The following is a 6502-nucleotide window of genomic DNA, read 5'->3' on the forward strand; positions in this document are numbered from 1 at the left end:
CCCTATGCCATATGCAAACAGCCCTCCCCAGGGAACATAGATGTTATTCCAAGGAAATAGAGGGTAAAGGAACTGGATCTTCAGTAGATGAAGTTTAAACCTTGAATTGATCTAGTAAATCTAAAAATAACCAAGGAAACACAGAAATGATGAGTTAATCATAAAATGGCTAGCCTCGTTTGTTTGCATCTATTGAATGGAAGTGTAGGACTAAGCATAAATGAAGGAAAATTATTTACTGTTTTGTTCATCTGCATACACCTTCTTTTCCATCCTCTAATCTCATCTCAGTTTAAAATTTTAAGTTGCAACCTCACTCATTATATGTAAGGCTTATGCAGAGACTGTAAATAAGTCAAAGTTTTATTTCTTTGTTTATTTCAGAAAAATTTAAAAGTTGGCACTTTAAAGACGTGAAATTACACATATAAGTCCTGTGAGAAGGGCTTAATACTTCAGAGGTTAAGCAGACCAGTAGTTGGTCAGTGTTTAAAACATACCCCTCAGGACAGAATTTAAATTATTCTGTTGTACACATCAGACATTCATCACAATTTTAAGTTCTTCATCTTTTATAAAAAGAGGTTAAATATATCTGTATGAGTCGGCTATCCATATAAAACATGAAAATTATCTTAAGGCTAAAATGCTGATGGTAATAAGTTAGAATATGCCAGTAATATTGTGTTTTCTTTTACAATAAGTGGCTGAACTGTGAAAGTCTATATCCCAGCCTCTACAATATTAGTTCCGACAGCTAAGCTTCAGGGCTTCTCCTGCAATTTATATAATCCAGTTCTCAAAATAAAATAATCTTAAAAAGTATGAACATAATACATTTGTGTGTGGCATATTCAGGAGTCCACATAAGATTTTTGTCTGGTTATCTTTGAAACTTACAAATACTCCTAGAGAACTGACAATTTACCATTTCACATTTTATGTACCTGGACCCTTGACAGTGCCTCTGCCAAATATAGTGTGAATATCCTTAAAACTAATATATCACCTCAACAATATACTCACCTCATAAAATCAAGGATTTTCAAATTGAGACAGACTCGTAGCTTTAGGCAGAGAGATATGAGAGCCTCAACTTTTGATTAATGTTTCTGACCACCACATGGAACATACTGCTGTATAGACAGTATAGGCAAACACATATGAGTTCTCAGTGGTCACAGAAAGCATGCAAATCCAGCAGACCCATCACGTATCCCCTCCATAACTTTTTCTTCAAGGCACTGTTCAACAGTCCTTTGCTGATTAAGAAGTGTGCAAATTATTTACACTGTCATTCAAGTCCTTTTGTAATATGATTCTCAAACTATATTAACCAGGCTTTCTCCTATTGTATTACTATTAGATCCAATATTCTGGAGCAGGGGCCTGTAAACTTTTTCTGTAAAGGGCCAGATAGTAAAATTTTTAGAATTTGCAGGCCACAAGCACCCTCTTCCTCCTTCTCTCCCTCCTCCTTCTTGAAATTCCTTTAAAGATGTGAGAAAGAAAAAAGAAAAAAAAACTTTTAGCTCAGAAGTCATACGAAAATAGACCAAAGACCAAATTTTGCCCTTTCAATATTGTGAAATATCTCCAAGTGTTCCTTTAATGTGAAGATTTTTGTTGGTGTTGCCTGTACTGGGATATTATAATCTCTTTTATTGCAACTACTTTTCTCATGTCTCTAAATTTGCCTTTACTAAGATCTTCTGGCTGCATATACAGTCTTTAGAATGGTGGCAGCATCAACATCCCCATATTTCTTCTATATTTCCATTTCCATTCAATTCATATTTCCCCTTTTTTCAGTATTAGCACTTTGCATTTCTCTGTGGCATTTTCATTTTTGTTAGCCAATTACCTCATTCTATTATCGATTTTTCTAAATTCTTCATGGGCTTGTCACTGTGAGACAGGGAGTCAGCACAACTATAGGCCTTGCTGTCTGAATAACCGATTTATAGTGACCAACCGTTGACAGACTTTGAAAGAAGTGGCATGATTAGTCACTGATCATGATGTGCATCTATTACTTACATACCGATTTGTCGACTGAAAAGCTAGCAGTGAAGTTCATACTTTATGCAACTACTCACACTTAATAAAACATGGTAACTAAAATTTGAACTGTGTTGTTGGAACACTGCTATTATTTTACTAAAACATGGTAACTGATCTTTGAAATGTAAAATTGACAGTTAAAAAAATTATACAATAGAGATACACAATTTTATTTGGTCTCTCACTACGATCCCACTTTTTCTGCTTCTCAAAAGTAATTTTTCTTTGCTTCCTTCCAGATCCTTTCAATTTAAAACATGTGAACATAAATAGATTTTAAAAATTAATTTTTTAAATTTCTGTTCCAAAATAAATATGACACTGGAGCCTAGAACAGCATCCGGCACATAGTATAGGTGCAATAGATACCTGTTGGACAAATGTCTGCTATTTGCTACCACCTCTTTCACTGGACATTAATTTGTAAAGATTTTTTCCCAAAAGCACTTATAGAGTTGCTCCATTCATTATAATGGCTGCATAATATTACATTGTATCAATGAAATTATATTTAATGTATATTTCCCTGTTAATGGACAATCATTTTAATTGTTTTTTTGCTATTATAAAATAAGTCAGCAAACACCCTTGTTTATATGTTTTGTGTATCTATTGAATATTTCTCTAAAATGGTTAATTGCTACAGTTTTCTTTGTTTTTCCTAAACGCAACTTAACTTTTTATTTTATATGGTGTTAATGTTTTGAAAAGTTTGTCTCTTATCATTTAACCTGGTTTAAAGTGTAGATTTCCATAAATTAATTTTTAGCCTATGAAGTTACACATAACATATCAAATTTGAAAATCTTTTCTTCTCAATAAACTGATGATCATAACAAAATATACTGCATATCCTGATTGTGAGTCCTGGATAAAATCGTTGTTTAATTTACAGTAAGATGTTATACAGATCTTTGTTAAGAGATACAAATTTAAGAGAAATTATATGATGAAATATATTCTTGTAAAAATAAACCACCTTTGATTTTTTTGTTTTGTAACTCATGGAGTCAGTATTTTTATTAGCAGTAATGTAATAACTCCAAAATTTTATTTTTAATTAATGATAGTTTTTAATATCTTTTGGTATAGTAAATATCACTGTATCACATTTATATTCTTTTTTTTTGAATTTCATGTTATTTATTTTTTTATATAGCACGTTCTTATTATTTATCCATTTTGCACATATTAGTGTATATATGTCAATCCCTATCTCCCAATTCATCACACCACCACCACTCCCCCCCACACCAGTTTCCCCCCATGGTGTCCATACCTTTGTTCTCTGCATCTGTGTCTCAATTTCTGCCCTGCAAACCAGTTCATCTGTACCATTTTTCCACATATATCCGTTAATATATTTGTTGATATATTTGTTTTTTTCTTTCTGACTTACTTCACTCTGTATGACAGTATCTAGATCCATTCACATCTCTGTATGACAGTCTCTAGATCCATTCACATCTCTACAAATGACCCAATTTCATTCCTTTTCATGGCTGAGTAATATTCCATCGTATATATGTACCACATCTTCTTTATCCATTTGTCTGTTGATGGGCATTTAGGTTGCTTCCATGACCTGGCTATTGTAAATAGTGCTGCAGTGAACATTGGGATGCATGTGTCTTTTTGAATTATGGTTTTCTCTGGGTATATGCCCAGGAGTGGGATTGCTGGGTCATATGGTAATTCTATTTTTAGTTTTTTAAGGAACCTCCATACTCTTCTCCATAGTGGCTGTATTAATTTACATTTCCACAAAAGAGGGTTCCCTTTTCTCCACACCCTCTCCAGCATTTGTTGTTTGTAGATTTTCTGATGATGCCCATTCTAACTGCTGTGAGGTGATGATACCTCATTGTAGTTTTGATTTGCATTTCTCTAATAATTAGTGATGTTGAGCAGCTTTTCATGTGCTGCTTGGCCATCTGTATGTCGTCTTTGGAGAAATGTCTATTTAAGTCTTCTGCCCATTTTTTGATTGGCTTGTTTGTTTTTTTAATATTGAGCTGCATAAGTCGTTTATATATTTTGGAGATTAATCCTTTGTCCATTGATTTGTTTGCAAATATTTTCTCCTATTCTGAGGGTTCTCTTTTCGTCTTGTTTGTAGTTTCCTTTGCTTTGCAAAAGCTTTTAAGTTTCATTAAGTCCCATTTGTTTATTTTTGGTTTTATTTCCATTTCTCTAGGAGGTGGATCAAAAAAGATCTTGCTGTGATTTATGTCAAATAGTGTTCTTCCTATGTTTTCCTCTGAGAGCTTTATAGTGTCCAGACTTACATTTAGGTCTCTAATCCATTTTGAGTTTATTTTTGTGTATGGTGTTAGGGAGTGTTTTAATTTCATTCTTTTACATTTAACTGTCCAGTTTTCTCAGTACCACTTATTGAAGAGACTGTCTTTTCTCCATTGTATATCCTTGCCTCCTTTATCATAGATTAGTTGACCATAGTGCGCGAGTTTATCTCTGAGCTTTCTATCCTGTTCCATTGTTCTATATTTCTGTTTTTGTGCCAGTACCATACTGTCTTGATTACTGTAGCTTTGTAGTAGTCTGAAGTCAGAGAGTCTGATTTCTCCAGCTCTGTTTTTTTCCCTCAAGACTGCTTTGGCTATTTGGGGTCTTTTGTGTCTCCATACAGATTTTAAGATTTTAATATTAAGATTTTTAAGATGTCATTCAGGAACTTCCTTGGTGGTCCAGTGGTTAAGACTTTGCCTCCAATGCAGGGAGTGAGAGTTCGATCCCTGGCCTGGTCAGGGAGCTAAGATCCCACATGCCTCACAGCCAAAGAACCAAAACATAAAACAGAAACAATATTGTAAAAAATTCAATAAAGACTTTAAAAATAGTCCACATCAAAGAAAATCTTTAAAAATAAAGATATAATCATTCAAATTTTATTTTTAATATTTACTTTATTATTAAAAAATTTCACTCTACATTTTCATTCTTTTTGTTCAATGAAATTCTAGAATGATGATTCTTACCATGTTTTTGAAGAAATGAATTATAAAATATTTAAAGTCTTTCAAAAGCAACATATAGGGTTCTAACAGATTTCATAAACTTTCCTCAGGATAAACATTTTGAATGTTTAGTAAAGTATAATTTAAAATGATAAGAAGAAATATTTACTTATTTTATATTTACAATTAGTCTTTGTTTAGGATTTTGAAAGCCATTTTAGTTGAGCTGTAAAATGAAAGAAAATAAAGGGCACAACTATAAATAATACATATCTTAACTTTTTTGAAAATAATGTATTTTTGCTCTTGAACTGTCATCCTGCCTAACACTGGGAAGGAAGAACTCTCCTAAACGAATACTGCTTCACCTCTTTGCTCCCAAAGGCCTGTTCAGTTCAGACTAAGCTGTGGTTTTGAAGACCTGTGTCTGGGAAAGTACAAAGATTATGATCCCTGCTGAAGCAGCCACAAGAGTCCAAATAGTTTTTATCTTTCAGCAGACAAGGTCTAAGACTGATTTGCCCCATACACGAATGTTTTAGCAACAAATTCACAAATTCCTACAGTAAATAACTATAATTTGAGTTTAGGTGATAAATATATTATCAGAACACTAGACAAAACAGCATTATAGTCATTTTATATGTTTACATGATATATTAATCATTAGATTAATCCATATAATATTGCTATTTTTCAGGGTAAAAATTGTTGAACATTAATGACTTCATATGGTTCAAATCAGCATAAGTGAAATTAACCTTTAAGTAGTCCTTTATAAATTGAAATCAGAGTCCTTAGGATTTCTTTAAGGAAAATGTTTTTAAAGAAAAATCTTGCCCTAACCTATTTTCCATACTGAGCCAAATAATTGAAAGAGCAAATTATAAGAGTAATTGTTATGTATCATAAAACAGTTATTAATTCAAATCTTCTCTCCAATATTGAGATTTAACTACTTGAAAGTATCACTTTTGTTCCAAAAGAATTACTTAGTAAGCTCTAAAAAAGTATTTAATCATGAAAATTAATTTAATTTTGATTTTCTTTTCCCTCATCTTCCCAGCGTCCACTGGGGCGTGATTATAGAGAAACCTGTTTAGAGATTTTCCATTTTCCAAATGTCCCTTTTTCTGATTCTTCTTTGGTCATTACTTTTACCTGGCTAGTATGAGGATTGAGAGTTTGAGTGGTGCATGTATATGTACATGTGCTGTGTGTGTGTGTTCAGTTTTGAGCACACATCATGACAATTGTTAAAATTTAATATTCTTTTTTCCCCAAATCTTCATGCTGTATAATTGCTTAACTAAGTGCCACAATATAATCTTAATATTTCATTTTATCTTTTTTCTTGTTTAAAAATTCCAGAATCTGCTCTAGTGTACTTTTATGAGCAAAGTGTTTTTATATATTCCTTTACTCAATCTTTATTTTCAGATCCTTTAAATGATACCTTC

Source organism: Delphinus delphis, chromosome 7 (assembly GCF_949987515.2).
Source record: "Delphinus delphis chromosome 7, mDelDel1.2, whole genome shotgun sequence".
In the NCBI taxonomy this organism is placed as follows: domain Eukaryota; kingdom Metazoa; phylum Chordata; class Mammalia; order Artiodactyla; family Delphinidae; genus Delphinus; species Delphinus delphis.